Genomic DNA, 21,180 nt, shown 5'->3' on the forward strand with positions numbered 1-21,180 from the left:
ATCCAAGATATGCATGATTACAGATGTTACTTGGTTTACTTCCTCAGGTCTTTGTGGCTTTTGGAGGAAAACATGGAAAACAGCATGGTTTCAGCAATCCAAGAGAAAAAAGGGCAAAAGATATGAACAGGCAATTCACAAAAAGATGCACAAATGACTGTTTAGCATACAAAAAGATGTTCTCCTTGAGTGATAAGAGATATGCCTCTGAAAAACACATGGAAATACTCTTTCTTACCTGTCAGATTGACAAAAATTAAAAAGTATAACATACTTTGTTGGCTAGGCTGTGGAGAAAACAGGGACTCTCATTCATTGCTAATGGTAATGTAAATTATTACATTCTTAAATGGGGGGAATTGGGCAAATGTCTAACAAAACTACATATATGCTTACATTTTAACAAAGCAATATTTCTTCTGAGAATTTTCACTGAAGGTGTACTTCCAACCATTTCAAAATACATACTCCCAATTTGTTTCCAATAATTGTAAAATACTGAAAGCAACTTAAATGACCATATGTAGCTTGGTTGAGTAAGCTATGGTACATCCACAAAATTAACTACTGGGCAGCTAGAGAATGAAGAAGATCTCTATGAATAAGTAGCATTTTCAAGAAATACTAATTGAGAAAAATCAAAGTTTGACAGATTATATATAGTATGAGACCTTTTGGTAAGAGGGAAAGAAAATAATAAAACACACATGTATCTTATTACAGCAAAGTAAAAATGAAACAAAAATCTGTTTGCTCTCTTCTGGACTCATTCTACGTGATGATATTAAGAATCTACTTAAAGACATTTCAAACAATTTTTTTAAATAAACAGAATGCTTTCTGAAAATAAACAACACATGGAACAAGCCCCAAATCCCCTAAAATTACCAAAAGTCAAAGTTTTGTTTCTGAAATTATTACTAAAGAGTCAGAGTTTTGTTTCTGGCTTAAAATGAGTGGCATGAGTCAGAGCTAAGGACTATAACCAGACAATAAGAAAAGATAGATTTTTAATCCTACTCTCAAAACTAAAGCAAACACTAGCAAAACTCTCCTTACTATAGAAAATCATTTTGCATATCAGTTATAAATGTTTTTTGTATTGTTTGAATGGTTTTTAAAAATTATATTCTTGAATAAGTTGATTTGGTAAGTTAAAGACCTAAAATAATTTATCCTAGATGTGTAGTGGTTGTTAAAGGACTAAGTGAGAAATACAGTTGGAAATATACTCAAGAAAAAATGGCCCAAAATACAACTTACCAACAGAAGCCACACCAGCACTTTCAAGTTTTCTTACTTACAGAATTTTCTTGTCCAATACCATATGTCATTAAGTCCTGCAAAAATAAAAAAATTTTTTAAATTATAATTCCAAATAATACCAAAGAAAGAAAGGAAATTTTTTAAAATAATGCAAAATCAGGAGACTCTAACAAACTAAAGAAACATCATCTTGTCTGGCTGAATTCAGCTAGGCCTCTGAGCAATCACCCCTCACCTTATCTCACTTTTGCTGCGTCTGCCAACTATCACCCTATTTTAGCTCTTTGCTCCTGGAATTCCTTTCTGCATCTATGTCTGTACCCTGCTCTTCATCCTTCTTTGACCACTGAGGACTCAATTTTGGAAGCTTCTTTTTCCTCACATTCAGCTATCTAGTTCTTGACTCATAACTCTTTCTCTGCTCTCTGTTATAATCCACCTCGGATTCGAAATTCCTTCGTGGCCTTCTAAACGCTCGCGTTCCCTCATGGTTCTCCTCTGGTGCTGCCTCCTCACAGCACGCTAAGCTTCAGCCTCTGCATCTCCCCAGACCACCTGAACTCACCACTACCAAGGGAATTAAAGCCCCCCGGGCTATGTCCTTGTCTCAACTTCCAAATACCCATCCAACCATCAACAGCAGTCTTTGAATTTACTTTCTGTTAATTACAAAAAATAATCACATGAGCACTTCTGGGTCAAGATGGCAGCTTAATAACATGCATGTTTTAGTTCGTCCTCAAGAACAACTACTAAATAACCAGAAGCAGTACAGAACAGCTCCTGGGGCCACATCAGTGACCAGACACACAGTGTACCCCAGTCTGGACCAGCTGCGAGCACCCCCCCGAACTGTGAGTTCCCAAAGCTGTGGCGGCCAGCGCCCCACCCCCCACTCAGGCCAATTCCCAGAGGGGAAAGGAAAGGACTTTACCAGCAGCAGGGACTGGGCACAATCAAACGCCAATTGTGGAACTAATTAACAAATTCTGACTACTAAAAATAGGCCCCCAGCTTAGGTGAACCTGATCAAAGCGGAGGTTGCTCATTTTTGCCCCGGTGCCAAGGAGGCAGGACAGACAGAAAAAGGGGGGAAAAAAAGAAGGAAACAGAGGTTTTTGTGGCTGTGTATCTACAAAGGCTTGACTGTCTCTGGATACAGCGGCAGGACTTTTCAGGCTGCAACTGCCCCAGGCATAGGCAGAAGTGAGCTCTTTTGGGGGCTTATCTGGAGCTTGTGCCTTCCTCAGGGGAGGGGTGAAGCCCCACCCGGGTGGAATCCTTCCATCAAGGAATTCAGACACCAGGGCTTGGTAATTTGAAGCCATTAAAACCAGCCTACAACCTCTCCTCTGTCTCCACCATGCCCCCAGCAGGGAGAGTCTGCCAAAGTTAAAGGTACCACATCATCTTATGCTGATGGGACCTGCAGTCAGACAAGCGCCACACACAGGGCAGGATAAGAAAAACAGAGTCCAGAGACTTCACAGGAAAGTCTTTCAACCTGCTGGGTCTCACCCTCAGGGAAAACCGATGCAGGTGACTCTTTCCTCCTGATAGGAGGCCAGTTTGGTCCGGGAAAATCTGGCTGGGGAATATAATATCTAAGTAGACACTCCTAAGCATGGGGGGGGGGGGAAGGCACCACACAAGCAGGGCAAGAAACAAGAAAAGAAGAACCAAAAAATTCTCCTCTGTTAAACAAAACTTAAGCTAAAGGTCCAGATAAAGCTGAACGGAATGTCAAAGAACAGATAGACAACAAATTCATCCAGCAAGAAAACCCTAGATAAAAGAAATAAAAGCAATCTCCAGAATAAACTAATTAAGGTAATTAAATGCCTAGACACCAGCAAAAAATAACAAATCACACCAGGAAAATGGAAGATATGGCCCAGTCAAAGGAACAAACCAACAATTCAAATGACATACAGGAGCTGAAACAATTAATTCAGAATGTACGAACAGACATGGAAAACCTCATCAAAAACCAAATCAATGAACTTAGGGAGGATATAAAGAAGGCAAGGAAAGAACAAAAAGAAGAAACTGAAAGTCTGAAAAAACAAATCACAGAACTTATGGGAATGAAAGACACAGTAGAAGAGATAAAAAAAAAATGGAAACCTACAATGGTAGATTTCGAGAGACAGAACATAGGATTTCTGAACTGGAGGACGGAACATCTGAAATCCGACAAGAAACAGAAACTATAGGGAAAAAAATGGAAAAATATGAGCAGGGACTCAGGGAATTGAAAGACAATATGAAGCGCAAGAATATACGTGTTGTGGGTGTCCCAGAAGGAGAAGAGAAGGGAAAAGGAGGAGAAAAACTAATGGAGGAAATTATCACTGAAAATCTCCCAACTCTTATGAAAGACTTAAAATTACAGATCCAAGAAGTGCAGCGTACCCCAAAGAGAATAGATCCAAATAGACATACTCCAAGACATTTAATAATCAGAATGTCAGAGGTCAAAGAGAAAGAGAGGATCTTGAAACAGCAAGAGAAAAGCAATCCATCACATACAAGTGAAGCCCAATAAGACTATGCGCAGATCTCTCAGCAGAAACCATGGAGGCGAGAAGACAGTGGGATAATATATTTAAATTATTAAAAGAGAAAAACTGCCAACCAAGAATTCTATATCCAGCAAAACTGTCCTTCAAAAATGAGGGAAAAATTAAAACATTTTCAGACAAAAAATCACTGAGATAATTTGTGACCAAGAGACCAGCTCTGCAAGAAATACTAAAGGGAACACTAGAGACAAATACGAAGACAGGAGAGAGAGGTGTGGAGAAGAGTGTAGAAAGGAAGACTATGAGTAAAGGTAAAAAGAAGGAAAATTAGATATGACATATAAAATCCAGAAGGCAAAATAGTAGAAGAAAGTACTACCCATGCAGTAATAACACTGAATGTTAATGGATTAAACTCTCCAATCAAAAGACATAGTCTGGCAGAATGGATTAAAAAACAGGACCCATCTATATGCTGTCTCTACTCAAAGGACATGAGGCCAAGGACACAAATGGACATTTACACATCAATGTTTGTAGCGGCATTATTAACAATAACCAAGAAATGGAAACAGCCAAAATGTCCATCAACAGACAATTGGCTAAACAAACTGTGACATTTATATAAGATGGAATATTATGCAGCTGTAAGACAGAATAAAGTTACTAAGCATGTAACAACACGAATGGACCTTAAGGACATTATACTGAGTGTGATTAGCCAGAAACAAAAGGACAAATACTGTATGGTCTCACTGATATGAACTGACATTAGTGAATAAACTTGGAATATTTCCTTGGTAACAGAGACCATCAGGAGACAGAAATAGGGTGAGATATTGGGTAATTGGAGCTGAAGGGATACAGATTGTGCAACAGGACTGAATATAAAAACTCAGAAATGGACAGCACAATACTACCTATCTGTAATGTAATTATGTTAAAACACTGAATGAAGCTGCATATGAGAATGATAGAGGGAGGAGGGCTAGGGACATAAATGAAATCAGAAAGAAAGATAGATGGTAAAGATCGAGATGGTATAATCTAGGAATGCCTAGAGTGTATAATAATAGTGAAATGTACAATGTACAAATTTTAAAAATGTTTTTGCATTTGGAAGAACAAAGGAATGTCATTATTGCAGGGTGCTGAAATAGATGATAATTAATACTTTAAAATGTCACCTTATGTGTGAGACTAAAGCAAAAAATGTTTATTTGTTACAAAATTTATATTTTGACTAGAGCACTTCCTAATATAACTCATGTAGATAGTTTTTTTTTTATTAACGGAAAGAAAAAAAAGAAATTAACACAACATTTAGAAATCATACCATTCTACATATGCACTCAGTAATTCTTAACATCATCACATAGATGCATGATCATCGTTTCTTAGTACATTTGCATCGGTTTAGAGGAACTAGCAACACAACAGAAAAGGATATAAAATGTTAATATAGAGAAAAGAAATAAAAGTAGTAATAATAGTAAAAACAAACAAACAAACAAACAAACAAAAAAAAAAACCTGTAGCTCAGATGCAGCTTCATTCAGTGTTTTAACATGATTAATTTACAATTAGGTATTATTGTGCTGTCCATTTTTGAGTTTTTGTATCTAGTCCTGTTGCACAGTCTGTATCTCTTCAGCTTCAATTACCCATTGTCTTACCCTGTTTCTAACTCCTGCTGGACTCTGTTACCAATGACATATTTCAAGTTTATTCTCGAATGTCCGTTCACATCAGTGGGACCATACAGTATTTGTCCTTTAGTTTTTGGCTAGTCTCACTCAGCATAATGTTCTCTAGGTCCATCCATGTTATTACATGTTTCATAAGTTTATCTTGTCTTAAAGCTGCATAATATTCCATCGTACGTATATACCACCGTTGGTTTAGCCATTCTTCTATTGATGGACATTTTGGCTGTTTCCATCTCTTTGCAATTGTAAATAATGCTGCTATAAACATTGGTGTGCAAATGTCCGTTTGTGTCTTTGCCCTTAAGTCCTTTCAGTAGATACCTAGCAATGGTATTGCTGGGTCATATGGCAATTCTATATTCAGCTTTTTGAGGAACTGCCAAACTGCCTTCCACAGTGGTTGCACCATTTGACATTCCCACCAACAGTGGAGAAGTGTGCCTCTTTCTCCACATCCTCTCCAGCACTTGTCATTTTCTGTTTTGTTGATAATGGCCATTCTGGTGGGTGTGAGATGATATCTCATTGTGGTTTTGATTTGCATTTCTCTAATGGCCAGGGACATTGAGCATCTCTTCATGTGCCTCTTGGCCATCCGTATTTCCTCTTCTGGTAGGTGTCTGTTCAAGTCTTTTTCCCATTTTATAATTGGGTTGGCTGTCTTTTTGTTGTTGAGTTGAACAACCTCTTTATAAATTCTGGATACTAGAGCTTTATCTGATATGTCATTTCCAAATATTATCTCCCATTGTGTAGGCTGTCTTTCTACTTTCTTGATGAAGTTCTTCGATGCACAAAAGTGTTTAATTTTGAGGAGGTCCCATTTATTTATTTCTTTCTTCAGTGCTCTTGCTTTAGGTTTAAGGTCCATAAAACCACCTCCAGTTGTAAGATTCATAACATATCTCCCTACATTTTCCTCTAACTGTTTTATGGTCTTAGACCTAATGTTTAGATCTTTGATCCATTTTGAGTTAACTTTTGTATAAGGTGTGAGATATGGGTCTTCTTTCGTTCTTTTACATATGGATATCCAGTTCTCTAGGCACCATTTATTGAAGAGACTGTTCTGTCCCAGGTGAGTTGGCTTGACTGCCTTATCAAAGATCAAATGTCCATAGATGAGAGGGTCTATATCTGAGCACTCTATTCGATTCCATTGGTCGATATATCTATCTTTATGTCAATACCATGCTGTTTAGACCACTGTGGCTTCATAATATGCCTTAAAGTCCGGCATCGCGAGACCTCCAGCTTCGTTTTTTTTCCTCAAGATGTTTTTAGCAATTCAGGGCAACCTGCCCTTCCAGATAAATTTGCTTATTGGTTTTTCTAATTCTGAAAAATAAGTTGTTGGGATTTTGATTGGTATTGCATTGAATCTGTAGATGAGTTTAGGTAGGATTGACATCTTAATTATATTTAGTCTTCCAATCCATGAACACAGTATGCCCTTCCATCTATTTAGGTCTTCTGTGATTTCTTTTAGCCGTTTTTTGTAGTTTTCTTTATATAGGTTTTTTGTCTCTTTGGTTAAATTTATTCCTAGGTATTTTATTCTTTTAGTTGCGATTGTAAATGGGATTTGTTTCTTGATTTCCGCCTCAGCTTGTTCATTACTAGTGTATAGAAAAGCTACAGATTTTTGAATGTTGATCTTGTAGCCTGCTACTTTGCTGTACTCATTTATTAGCTCTAGTAATTATGTTGTGGATTTTTCTGGGTTTTCGACGTATAGTATCATATCATCTGCAAACAGTGATAGTTTTGCTTCTTCCTTTCCAATTTTGATGCCTTGTATTTCTTTTTCTTGTCTAATTGCTCTGGCTAGAACCTCCAACACGATGTTGAATAGTAGTGGTGATAGTGGACATCCTTGTCTTGTTCCTGATCTTAGGGGGAAAGTTTTCAATTTTTCCCCATTGAGGATGATATTAGCTGTGGGTTTTTCATATATTCCCTCTATCATTTTAAGGAAGTTCCCTTGTATTCCTATCTTTTGAAGTGTTTTCAACAGGAAAGGATGTTGAATCTTGTCAAATGCCTTCTCTGCATCAATTGAGATGATCATGTGATTTTTCGGCTTTGATTTGTTGATATGGTGTATTACATTAATTGATTTTCTTATGTTGAACCATCCTTGCATACCTGGGATGAATCCTACTTGGTCATGATGTATCATTCTTTTAATGTGTTGTTGGATACGATTTGCTAGAATTTTATTGAGGATTTTTGCATCTGTATTCATTAGAGAGATTGGTCTGTAGTTTTCTTTTTTTGTAATATCTTTGCCTGGTTTTGGTATGAGGGTGATGTTGGCTTCATAGAATGAATTAGGTAGTTTTCCCTCCACTTCGATTATGTTGAGAGTTTGAGGAGAGTTGGTACTAATTCTTTCTGGAATGTTTGATAGAATTCACATGTGAAGCCGTCTGGTCCTGGACTTTTCTTTTTAGGGAGCTTTTGAATGACTAATTCAATCTCTTTACTTGTGATTGGTTTGTTGAGGTCATCTATTTCTTCTTGAGTCAAAGTTGGTTGTTCATGTCTTTCCAGGAACCCATCCATTTCATCTAAATTGTTGTATTTATTAGCGTAAAGTTGTTCATAATATCCTGTTATTACCTCCTTTATTTCTGTGAGGTCATTAGTTATGTCTCCTCTTCCATTTCTGATCTTATTTATTTGCATCTTCTCTCTTCTTCTTTTTGTCAATCTTGCTAAGGGCCCATCAATCTTATTGATTTTCTCATAGAACCAACTTCTGGTCTTATTGATTTTCTCTATTGTTTTCATGTTTTCAATTTCATTTATTTCTGCTCTAATCTTTGTTATTACTTTCCTTTTGCTTGCTTTGGGATTAGTTTGCTGTTCTTTCTCCAGTTCTTCCAAGTGGACAGTTAATTCCTGCATTTTTGCCTTTTCTTCTTTTCTGATAAAGGCATTTAGGGCAATAAGTTTCCCTCTTAGCACTGCCTTTGCTGTGTCCCATAAGTTTTTGTATGTTGTGTCTTCATTTTCATTCGCCTCTAGGTATTTACTAATTTCTCTTGCAATTTCTTCTTTGACCCACTCATTGTTTAAGAGTGTGTTGTTGAGCCTCCATGTATTTGTGAATTTTCTGGCACTCCGCCTATTATTGATTTCCAACTTCATTCCTTTATGATCTGAGAAAGTGTTGTGTATGATTTCAATCTTTTTAAATTTGTTGAGACTTGCTTTGTGACCCAGCATATGGTCTATCTTTGAGAATGATCCATGAGCACTTGAGAAAAAGGTGTATCCTGCTGTTGTGGGATTTAATGTCCTATAAATGTCTGTCAAGTCAAGCTCATTTATAGTAATATTCAGATTCTCTATTTCTTTATTGATCCTCTGTCTAGATGTTCTGTCCATTGATGAGAGTGGTGAATTGAAGTCTCCAACTATTATGGTAGATGTGTCTATTTCCCTTTTCAGTGTTTGCAGTGTATTCCTCACATATTTTGGGGCATTCTGGTTTTGTGCATAAATATTTATGATTGTTATGTCTTCTTGTTTAATTGTTCCTTTTATTAGTATATAGTGTCCTTCTTTGTCTCTTTTAACTGTTTTACATTTGAAGTCTAATTTGTTGGATATTAGTATAGCCACCCCTGCTCTTTTCTGGTTGTTATTTGCATGAAATATCTTTTCCCAACCTTTCACTTTCAACCTACGTTTATCTTTGGGTCTAAGATGTGTTTCCTGTAGACAGCATATAGAAGGATCCTGTTTTTTAATCCATTCTGCCAGTCTATGTCTTTTGATTGGGGAATTCAGTCCATTAACATTTAGAGTTATTACTGTTTGGATAATATTTTCCTCTACCATTTTGCCTTTTGTATTATATATATCATATCTGACTTTCCTTCTTTCTACACTCTTCTCCATGCCTCTCTCTTCTGTCTTTTTGTATCTGACTCTAGTGCTCCCTTTAGTATTTCTTGCAGAGCTGGTCTCTTGGTCACAAATTCTCTCAGTGACTTTTTGTCTGAGAATGTTTTAATTTCTCCCTCATTTTTGAAGGACAATTTTGCTGGATATAGGAGTCTTGGTTGGCAGTTTTTCTCTTTTAGTAACTTAAATATATCACCCCACTGTCTTCTAGCTTCCATGGTTTCTGCTGAGAAATCTACACATAGTCTTATTGGGTTTCCCTTGTATGTGATGGATTGCTTCTCTCTCGCTGCTTTCAAGATCCTCTCTTTCTCTTTGACCTCTGACATTCTAACTAGTAAGTCTCTTGGGGAACGCCTATTTGGGTCTAATCTCTTTGGGCTGCGCTGCACTTCTTGGATCTGTAATTTTAGGTCTTTCATAAGAGTTGGGAAATTTTCAGTGAAAATTTCTTCCATTAGTTTTTCTCCTCCTTTTCCCTTCTCTTCTCCTTCTGGGACACCCACAACACGTATATTTGTCCGGTTCACATTGTCCTTGAGTTCCCTGATACCCTGTTCAAATTTTTCCATTCTTTTCCGGATAGTTTCTGTTTGTTTTTGGAATTCAGATGTTTCATCCTCCAAATCACTAATTCTATCTTCTGTCTCTTTAAATCTGTCATTGTAGGTATCCATTGTTTTTTCTATCTTTTCTACTTTATCCTTCACTTCCATAAGCTCTGTGATTTGTTTTTTCAGTTTTTCTATTTCTTCTTTTTGATCAGCCCATGTCTTCTTCATGTCCTCCCTCAATTTATCAATTTCGTTTTTGAAGAGGTTTTCCATTTCTGTTCATATATTCAGCATTAGTTGCTTCAGCTCCTGTATCTCATTTGAACTATTGGTTTGTTCCTTTGACTGGGCCATATTTTCAGTTTTCTGAGCGTGATCCGTTATCTTCTGCTGGCGTCTGGGCATTAGTCAGATTTCCCTGGGTGTTGGACCCCACAGGTTGAAAGATTTTTCTGTGAAATCTCTGGGTTCTGTTTTTCTTATCCTGCCCAGTAGGTGGCACTCGTGGCACACGTTTGTCTACGGGTTCCACCAGTGAAAGTTGCTATGGGTCCTTTAACTCTGGAAAATTCTCGCCGTAGGGGAGGTTCGGCAGCCGAAGCGTCTTGGAAGAGTGCCAGCCGGCCCGGGGGTCCGAACGCAGGGAGGGTCGCTGGCCGTCGCAGCACAGGAGAGCGTCTGGCCGAATTACCTAGTCGGCCCGGGGCGCCAAGCGTGGCGGGAGGGCGCCAGCTGTCGCAGCCCGGGAGAGTGCACTGTTCCCAGCCAGACCGGGGAGTCACGTGTTTGGAAGGGACCCCCCAGTCACTGTTCTCCGCAGTCTGGGGATTTCCGACCGAATTCTCTCAGTTGTTCCAGGGGGCCTCGCGTGGTGGGGGCGCCAGCCGCCGAGGCCCAAGGGGACTGCCTGTCCAATTCTGCCAGCTGGCCTGGGAAGGAGGAAGGGAGGGACTCCGGCCGCTTGCCGTCCCGCCCGGGAAAGCCCACGCCCCTCGGTGATCTCACCGGAGCTGGTTCTCCCAGACAGTCAGCCGTTCCAGGATGGGGTACGCTGTCCCTCCGATCTCCGTCGTGGCTCCAGGAGCTGCTCTGTATTGTCTCCACTCCCCCAGTAGCTGTTCTGGAGGAGGAAAGGTGAGGGCAGCAAGGCTGTCGAGGCCGGTGGCGGAGGAGCCAGTGAAGGCGGAAGAGGGGAGAGGAGGGCGGGCAGGTCGGCTGCTGCGGGGCATGGGCCCATGTAGATAGTTTGATTGAATGTCATAAGTACTTGGAATCTCAGGTAGGACATGAGATTTTGTTGGTTTGTCCACAGTGATGCCCCAATGAATCCCAGAGTGATTTGATCAGTGAGTGGAAAAGTATTTGCAAGGCCCCCTTTGGGGAATGGTGAGAACAGGGAGAAATTCAACTTCCCCAAGTCGAATTCTTGATATTCTCACAAACAGTGTGGACAACCAAAGCTATAGGCTGAGCCCCCAGTCTTGGGGTTTGTTCACATGAAACTTAACCCCACAAAGGATAGGTCAAGTCTACTTAAAATTTAGGCCTAAGAGTCACCCCCAAGAGAGCCTCTTTTGTTGCTCAGATGTGGCCTCTCTCTCCAGCCAACATGATGAGCAGCCTCACCACCCTCCCCCTCTCTGCATGGGACATGACTCCCAGGGGTGTGGACCTTCCTGGCAATGTGGGACAGAGATCCTAGAATGAGCTGAGACTCAGCATCAAGGGACTGAGAAAAACCCTAGAATGAGCTGAGAATTAACATGAAGGGATTGAGAGACCCTTCTCGACTAAAGGTCAATGGCTGAGAGATTCCAAGCAGAGTTGAGAGGTTATCCTGGAGGTTATTCTTATGCATTAAGTAGATATCACCTTGTTGTTCAAGATGTAGCGGAGAGGCTGGAGGGAACTGCCTGTAAATGTGGAGCTGTGTTCCAGTAGCCATGTTTCTTGATGATGATTGAACAATGATATAGCTTTCACAATGAGACTCTGTGAATGTGAAAACCTTGTGTCTGATGCTCCTTTTAGCTACTATATCACCAGAAGAGTAGAACATATGCAATAAAAATAAATAATAGGGGGAACAAATGTTAAAATGAATTTAGTTGAAATGCTAGTGGTAAATGAAAGCAAGGGGTAAGGGGTATGGTATGTATAATCTTTTATTTTCTCTGTTATCATTTTATTTCTTTTTCTGTTGTCTTTTTACTTCTTTTTCTAAATCGATGCAAATGTTCTAAGAAATGATGAATATGCAACTATGTGATGATATTAAGAATTACTGATTGTATATGTAGAATGGAATGATATCTTAATGTTTTGTTAATTTTTTTAATTAATAAAAAAGTTAAAAAAATAAAAAAATAAAAATAATCACATTACAAAATTAAGCAGAGGTTATGGCATAATTACATCTATAGGAAGTAGGAAATGGGGCAGTTGACACCCTCTGTCCCCACTGCTCAAACTAAGCTGTCGTATCTATATTTAGCATTCTTTTTTTTTTCACGCAGAATTAGAGACCTACAAGCAGTTCTCACTAAAGTAACTTATCCATAAGTAATTTTCGTGCATTCAAATTTATATAATTTGGGGGCAACTGAGAACCCTCTATTCAGTGTTAAATTAACCAAAAGGGAAGGTGCAAATGTTGGTGCATCCTAATTTGTTTCTTGAATCCCTCCACAAGTGGGGGCCCAAAACCTTGCAATAACTCCTGGGTGGCTGAAATATTTATACTGGATTATATTTCCTTGCAAGAATGATTCTTTAAAAGGCACCAAATAGAAAGAACCTGCATCATTTAACAATCCCCTTGTGTGAAAGAGTCTGTCCTGTTTTATGTTTGTTGATTTGAAAGGGTTTTTGAGGAAGAATGGGAAAATGAGCCCATGAGATCAATATTCTGAACAATTAACCTATAAACAAATAAATAACACAGTATATAGGCTACTTAATGTCACATCTCCATAGACAGAAAACAATCAGCTTGTAGTCAAGGCTGACATGATGGATTTAACTAGATTTGTGGCCCGCTTTGCCAGATGCAGAAACAAAAAGCACATGTATGCTCCTTCACTGTTCCCACATCGTAGAGGATGATCTCTGCCTTTCCTTCTTTTTAATCCCCTTATCCAGATTTTCATCAATAAATTAGGCATTTACTTTTATTCTCTAAGAAATGGCATATAGCAACCATGCAAAAGAAAAGGCAGAGCCAAGCTTAACTATTGTGGGGCTAGAGTTTAAGCTACTTTTGAGAATTCCAAGGGAAATACCAAAGAAGGACACACAATGCGAAACACAGTTACCCTAGCATCATGAAAACGCTCTTGGACCCACACACATGTCCACAGTTTATCAATCTGATTATAAACCAATGTTTGCCACTCCAACAGCACACAAGAACCAACTCAGAGGTTTCATAAAATACTCTTTCCTGGGTCCCAACTCTGATCAACTGATATCAACTCTCTGAGAGTTGGGATCATGTACTTATAGTTAGTACAACACTCCAGATGAATCTGAGGCAGGCACAGGGATAGTTGAGGCCAACTGCTGAAGAAACAATCTCCTTTTTGTTCCAGTCCACAGACTTTTATCAATAAGGTCAAAACCTTACAAGCCTCCAGTATTACCCTTTTCTGCCTACTAGAAATGTTTCAGCCAAATTAACAAAAAGAGGCTTTGATTGGAAGGAATATAGTCTAGAAGATAATTCATTCATGCCAAACACAAAAGCTAAGTTGTGAAAACTAGAAAAGAGAATTTCACTGATGAGAATTTGCAATTAACACACCAAGAAAGCATCTCCTAGAGAAAATCCTATTTCAGTAAACTTAAAATGTATTCTTTATTTTAGAATACACATATATATTTTTTAGAATATAGATACATAAATACTCTAGGATTATTACCTACCTGTTTAAGGATTCTGAGTTCCACAAAGGCTGGGAATATTAATATACCATCAAGGCATCTGTATACAATTTAAAATCTTACATAATTATAGTAAATGAAAGAGAAGAAACATATAGATGAAATGGTGTGTCCTTCCTCACTTCTGATCTTTCTCCACCCTTAAAATATTTTCCTTTCCTATGGGTTCATAAGAATTCATAAGATTCCAATGTAGAACCAACTCTTTAGAAGATGGCACTGCTTTTTAAACAACTAATTATTGAAAGGAAATATGAAGAAATTTATATGATGGACAAATAGCTACCCATTCTTTGAAAGAAAGAAAAGATGTGGCACAGATTTATCTACCCGTTGCTCCTCTGAGGCAGAATACAGTTGAGTGCTCTGACATTATTTATGGGAGCAGGATGAAATAATGGAGATGGTACCAGCTGCCAAGGAGATCAAATTAGTGGAAAAGAAAAATATAAGTAATAGGTATGGGGGAAAAAAGAAAAGCATTAAAAAAACAGCCAGACAATCACTGCAGGAGAGAATTTTACATCTGAAAAGACCTTAGAACTACAGATGGTGCTAAGAGTAGAAGATACCTCTAGTGAAGGGAAGATAACTGTAGGGAAAGAGTAATCTAAAACCAGAGTGAAGAGTTTAAAAAAAATGCAGAATAAAATTACCTCATTCAGCTTTATCATTTAATGACTATAAGCCAAAGAGTAAGGTCACAGACAAAGGTTTATTTAATCTCATCCTTTCATCTGTTCCCAACTCAACAAATATTTGGGCAGCAAATAAGACAAGCTTTAAAGCAGGAAATGGAAATGGGCAGCAAAGCTAAATGCTTATGTTGCTGACATTTTTAACCTTTGCCTTCAGATTTATTTTAGAATATTTGCTTCTGGCCTCTTGCTAGTTATTAATATACTAACTAATCCAAGCTGTATTTTGACTCAGTAGTCAATGAGACAAATTTTCACCCAGTCATACCCTCAGCTTTCTTTCATTTCCACATGGCAAGGGGGACATCTGGAGTCAACCTGCTTTGTGAAGGAAGGCACGAGCCAGCAAAAGTTCCTATTGCTTTGCAGGTTGCACTGTGGTGGAAATGAGAGAGGTGTTCCTGAAAATAGAAATGAGACTTCAGTGGGACTTCGTTATTTTGCACACCAATACCCAAGTAGCATGCTGCTTTTACATGAAATAAAGTTGCGTATTGTGGCACATGCTCTTTTCACCCCTCTGCTGCACAGACCCACCTTCATCCCTCTCCCTTCCCAGTTTTGTAAAACGTGAATAGAATTTTTACTTTAGGTTAGTTCAGTTTAGTTTGACCCATGTGGTTTTCTTTCTGGGAGGTCAAGGTCATCAGTGGCGATTTAGAAAACCAATAACATTTATCAACTTGAATTATCTATAGGTTTATCATTTATTATTTCTATCTTGGAAACTCTATCCATAGATCACATCTCATAACTCTAATGCAAATTGTTTTAACAGTTGGCTTCAAGAAGTACTATTGTGCAGGCATTCTATATAACTTCAATTTAAGGCAATGGTAAATTTGAGTATTATTATTATTATTATCTGAAATCTATGCTGAGATTTTTTTTTTTGAGAATACATGCAAGCTCAAGACACTAATGAGAAAACTTATTTCTATTTTTCTATAAATAAAAACCAGTTTAAAACTGACAATCTTTTATATTAGCTAGTTATTATATTAATATACTAAATTATCCAAAATTTCTTTCATAATGTTTCAGATTTTACATTAATGTCATTGGGAACCTTTGGAATTTTAGTTTCCCAGAAAATAGCTGGTAGCGACAGGAAGAAAAAGTAGTGCACAAGCAGAAAATTTGTGAGAGTTTATACAGTCAAAATAGTACTATTGATTAAAGTTCTCTATGCATTTATTGAGCAGCTACTATACACCAGGTACTTTTTACATTCTAGAAATTGACATGAAACTGAATTTGATCCATTTTCAATAACAATAGTCAAGTGGAGACAGAAAGTTAAATCATCATAAATTATAATATATTATTATAAAGTATGGTCTTGGATTAGCAGGACTATCAAATCATGGACCTCATCCCAGAACTGCTCAGTCAGCAACACTGGTATAGGACCCCCCAGTCGGATTCTAACAAGTCCCTCAGGTAATCCGAATGGATGCTGAGCTTGAGAAACACTGTGTTAACGCAAGCACAAAGAGACAGTCACCATAACACGGAGAGCTGATGATGTGTTACTTGTAATCATATACTTCTTTTTTCTTCCTATCTTTTTTTTTTAAATTGAAAAATCTTCATATATATTCTACATATGGCGTACAATCAATGGCTCACAATATCATCACATAGTTGTGTATTCATCACCATGATCATTTCTCAGAACATTTGCATCGCTCCAGAAAAAGAAATAAAAAGGAAAGAGAATAAACTCATACATACCATATACCTTACCTCTCCTTCTCATTGACCATTAGTATTTCCATCTACCATATTTATTTTACACTTTGTCCCCCCTATTATTTATTTATTTTATCCATACTTTTTACTCATCTGTCCATACTCTGGATATAAGGAATATCAGACACAAAGTTTTCACAATCACACAGTCACATTGTAAATGTTATATCTTTATATAATTGTCTTCCAAAATTAGACTACTGAAACACTCTCAACAGTTGCAGGTACTTCCTCCAGCCATGCCAATACTTCATAAACTAAAAAGGGATACCTATGTAATGCATAAGAATAACCTCCAGGATAACCTTTTGACTCTGTTAGAAATCTCTCAGCCACTGAAACTCTATTTTGTCTCATTTCTCTCTTCCCCCTTCTGGTCAAGAAGGCTTTCTCAATCTCTTGATGCCAGGTCCTGGCTCATCCCAAAAGTTATGTCCCATATTGCCAAGGAGATTTACACCCCTGGGAGTCATGTCTCACGTGGGAGGGAGGGCAGTGAGTTCATCTGCCAAGTTGGCTTAGAGAGAGAGAGAGGCCATATCTGAGTAGCAAAAGAGGTTCTCTGGGGGTGACTCTTAGGCCTAATTTTAAGCCGGCTTAGCCTATTCTTTGTAGGAATAAGCTTCAAAGCAGCAAACCCCAAGATCGAGGGCCCAGCCTTTTGATTTGGTTGTCCCCACTGCTTGCGAGAATATCAGAAATTCTCCAAGTGGGGAAGTTGAATATTTCCTTCTTTCTCCCCAGCCCCCCAAGGAGACTTTGCAAATACTTCTTTAGTCACTGCCCAAATCATTCAGGGATTTGTCGGGGCATAATGATGTGCTCTCGCCTCCCTCGGAGCCAGTTGGGAGAGGACACGTTTCCAGGAGCGATTACTGATGTTTGAAAAGCGCTGCAGGCGGGATGGGGGAGGAGGTCCAGAACAACAGCACTGCCTGTGGCAAAGGCCTATAGAAAAGCATGTTGTGTATCGGTTATAAATGTTTTCTGTGTTGTTCGAACGTTTTTTTTAAAATTATATTTTTGAACAAGTTAGTTTGGTAAGACCTAAACTAATTAGTCCCGGATGTGCAGCGGCTGCCAAAGGACTAAGCGATGATCCTATAGAAGTGATGGTCAAAGCCTAGGTAAGTGCTGATGCAGGTTCTCACCACTGAGGAGGTTTCCCAGGGGTGAAGAGACTTCTGATCGGTGAGAGACCGTCATGAGCTCCACAGACTCCCGGCACGCAGACATTCCGGCTCTGTTATTCCCATATTTTGACTTCTGTCCTTGGAAAAATAATTGACGGCAAAAATCCTCAGAATATATGTTATGTGATGCTAAAGAGCTAAATGCTAAAAGCGACATTTAGCCAAAGATGAGGCTGATATCAAATATCACATCATAGCTTCTGGGATTTAGGAACAAACCTTGAATTTTTAACCTCCCCCCCAAAAAAGTTATTATTACAATTATATTATTAATAGTTTAGGAGTCGAATGTGAAAAGCTTGCAGAGTGCAGGAACAATAATTTCTTAGCTTAAACTGCTTAAATGCTTCTCTGGTCATCGTACTGAAAATTTATGATACTAAATAGATGCTTAATTTCAACTGACGTAAGTGGAAGAACAAGATTTCTCTTGGGTATCTTATTTTTCTCTAGCACTTTCTTCTTTTTTCATACTCTTTATATAATTTTTACTCTTCTGAATCAAAGATGATTTATTATAGATATTGTTGCACAATATTTTGACAATGTTTTTTCCTCATTAAATATTGGGATAGAAAGTTGGCATTTTGCTTTAGTGCAATCTCAGGAGATGTGAAAATAATCAAATAGAACCTTTTCTTAAAAATCTTGGGACTAATCTATGTGGCTAGAAAGCTACAAAAAAGCAGAAATTTGTTTTGTTCATGTTTCCCATATACCCAAAAAAGTACCGAGCACATAGTAAATCAAAGAACACTCATGGAATAAGTGAGTAATTAAATGAATTTAAATACCTACAAGCTAACATCAGTTCTTAGAGTGTATTTTATTTTTGCTTACTAGTATGATTGTGCTGGTATATGAAATGATTCCACAAGTATTCAAATTATGGCATATAGTCATGAAAACTTTGAGAAAAAAAAAAGAATAAGGATGGAATGGTCCTCCAAGAAATTAAAACATACTCTGAAGCTTCAAAAATTAAAGCAATGGAATAAGGCAGAAGATTATGTAGACAATAGAATAGCGAGTCTAAATATAGATTCAAATACGTGGGAGAATTTGATGTATAATAAAGGTGGAATCTCAAATCAGTGAAGGTTAAGATGGGCTTTTTAGTAAATGGAGCTGGGATATCTGGTAGGCATTTGGAAGATCAGAAGGCTTCCATGTCTCATAACACACACGAGGGAAAACTCCAAAGTATCAAAGATGTATAGGAGAAAACATATCAAATCCCTTTATGGTCTTGAGATGGGGAAGACCTTTCTATCAATCGCTTAAATTTTAGAAGATATAAAATACTCAAATACATAGCTGTAAAAAACTTTTTAAATACAAGGTTTTAAAAAGTCCAAGGTCAAAGACAAATGACACAGACAAAATATTTATAACTCATTTCCCAAATATATAAAGAGCTCCTAAAAATCTAGGGGAAAAAAAATCAAAATCCAATAGAAAAGTAGAAAAGGCTAATCAGTAGTTTCAGGGAAAATAATTACAAATTATTCTTAACGATATATAAATGTGCTCAATCTCAACTGTAAAAAATACCATTTTTCATCTATCATATTGGAAAAATCCAAAAATTTGACAATATATTCATTTTAGTGAAGATCTAGGTAAATAAGCACTCTCATACCTAGCCAGTGGGAGTACAAAACAGTACAATCTCTATGGAGGGAAATTTGACAATGTATATAGAATTCACCAAAAAAAAAAATTTTTTTGACCAATCAATCTCACTTCAAGGAATTTATCCTATTGATATAGTCAAGCACATAAAGATGTATAAGGTTATAGCATTATCTAATTACTGAAGTTAAGGAGAAGTCCAAGTGTATATCAAAAGAAAACTGTTCAAATAAACTATTATGTAACTATTCAATGATACACTATCCAGCCATAAAAGGATTGGGAATCTGTCTTTACACTGACATAGAAAGTCCTCCAAGTTATATCATTTAGTTAAAACTAAAAAGCACAAAAGTATGAAAGAGTGTTTACAGTATGCTATCCTTTGAGTAAGAAACTAGACAAGATAAGAATATACATATTTGCATTTGCTAGTATCTGCAACAGGAAATACTGATAGTATGTTACCAATTGTTCAGCCTGCAGTATTCTTCTCAATTAGCAGAGATTCATTTTTTTATTCCTCTCTTTTAAATCCCACATCTAATCTGTTAGGAAATTAGGGCAGCTCCACATTCGGTCTTCTCTACTTGTACCCACCTTCAGTAATACCCTCCTTCAAACCATCACCTCTTTGACCTGCAATCAGCTCCTAACTGGATTTCCTCCCACAATCTCTCTTCCACAGAGTCCCCATTTAACATACAAATCAGGTTGTGTCATTCCTCTGCTCAAAGCCATCCAATGGTTACCCACCACAGAATAGAAGCCAAAACCCTTCTTATGTTCTATAAGGCCCCATATGACCTGGCTTTCCATCATTCACCTGACTTCCTCTGTAACTATTCTTCCCTCATGATTCCAGTCCAGACACACCGACGTCACATACTCCAGGTTTCTGCTTCGCTAACTCCCTCTTCTCCTTTAAATCTTTGCACAACATCTAGAAGTAAAAACCTAAAATTGTGGAACTGTAACCCATACCAAACTGAAATCGGTTCAACAACTAACTGTTGCGATGTGCTTTGAAATGTATTGCTTTTTTGTATGTATGTTATTTTTGAAATGTATTGCTTTTCTGTACATTATTTTTCATAAAAAAGTCAATTGTAATGATTAAAAAAAATCTTTGCTCACATATTACCTTCTCAGTGAAATTTTCCCTACAATCCTACTTAAAACTGTAATCCGTCCCTTATCCCCAGTGTTCCTAATTGCCTTGTACAATTTTTAAATTACCTATTATTTTCTATGTAATTTGCTTGTTTTTAATGTTTATTTTATATTTTCTGTCTCCTTTCTATATAAGGTAAGTTCCATGAGGAAAGTGATTTTTTTGTTTGCAAGCACAAAAATATTGCTTGCCACATAGTAAGCATTCAATGCAATATTTGTAAAATTAATACATGAATTCATGTTAAGAGTAGAGTGGAAAGATGTTCTCTTTGAAAAGAATGGAGTCAATTATTCAATGCAATATTTGTAAAATTAATACATGAATTCACGTTAAAGAGTAGAGTGGAAAGATGTTCTCTTTGAAAAGAGTAGACTCAATTATCAAAAAGGAGAAGTCATTATTTTTTGTGAAATTAAATTCACATTCAGTAACAACTACTGAAGGGGAAAGACTGGGGAATAATTTAAATTGAGTCTGAAAAAAGTTTTTTGAAAGAACATAGGTAACTTTTTATCAGACTTCTATTGGTAGATATATGGGTTATATGTAGTTTAATAACATTTATATTTCCATCTCTATTGATATATTTTTGTTCATGTGTCTAAGTGTCTCTTGCACATACAGAATTACCGGTAGTGAATTTACTAGATCAAAGAGAATGTGCATTTCAAATTCTGAAATATCATTCCAGGTTACCTTTCAAGAGTTTGCAGCAATTTATACTTCAACATCAGAATATATGCATATCTACATACTGTGAATTTTCTATGACATCTTTATTGTTGTAGTAAATGAAATACATGCACCT

The 21,180-nt window shown here is 37.4% G+C and overlaps 1 long non-coding RNA gene across 3 annotated transcripts in view; it reads right to left on the reverse strand.

Moving 5' to 3' along the window:
• LOC143661440 (uncharacterized) overlaps positions 1-21,180 on the reverse strand; it is a 138,313-nt gene that overhangs the window by 83,960 nt on the left and 33,173 nt on the right. For 2 of the 3 annotated variants that reach the window (XR_013164589.1, XR_013164588.1), the window contains 2 exons: positions 14,881-15,013; positions 1,264-1,340 (listed from right to left, as the gene is read on the reverse strand). This is a non-coding gene — a long non-coding RNA (uncharacterized LOC143661440). The remainder of the gene's footprint in view (positions 1-1,263; positions 1,341-14,880; positions 15,014-21,180) is intronic. The other variant, XR_013164590.1, reaches the window with a different exon arrangement.

Source organism: Tamandua tetradactyla, chromosome 17 (assembly GCF_023851605.1).
Source record: "Tamandua tetradactyla isolate mTamTet1 chromosome 17, mTamTet1.pri, whole genome shotgun sequence".
Classification (NCBI taxonomy): domain Eukaryota; kingdom Metazoa; phylum Chordata; class Mammalia; order Pilosa; family Myrmecophagidae; genus Tamandua; species Tamandua tetradactyla.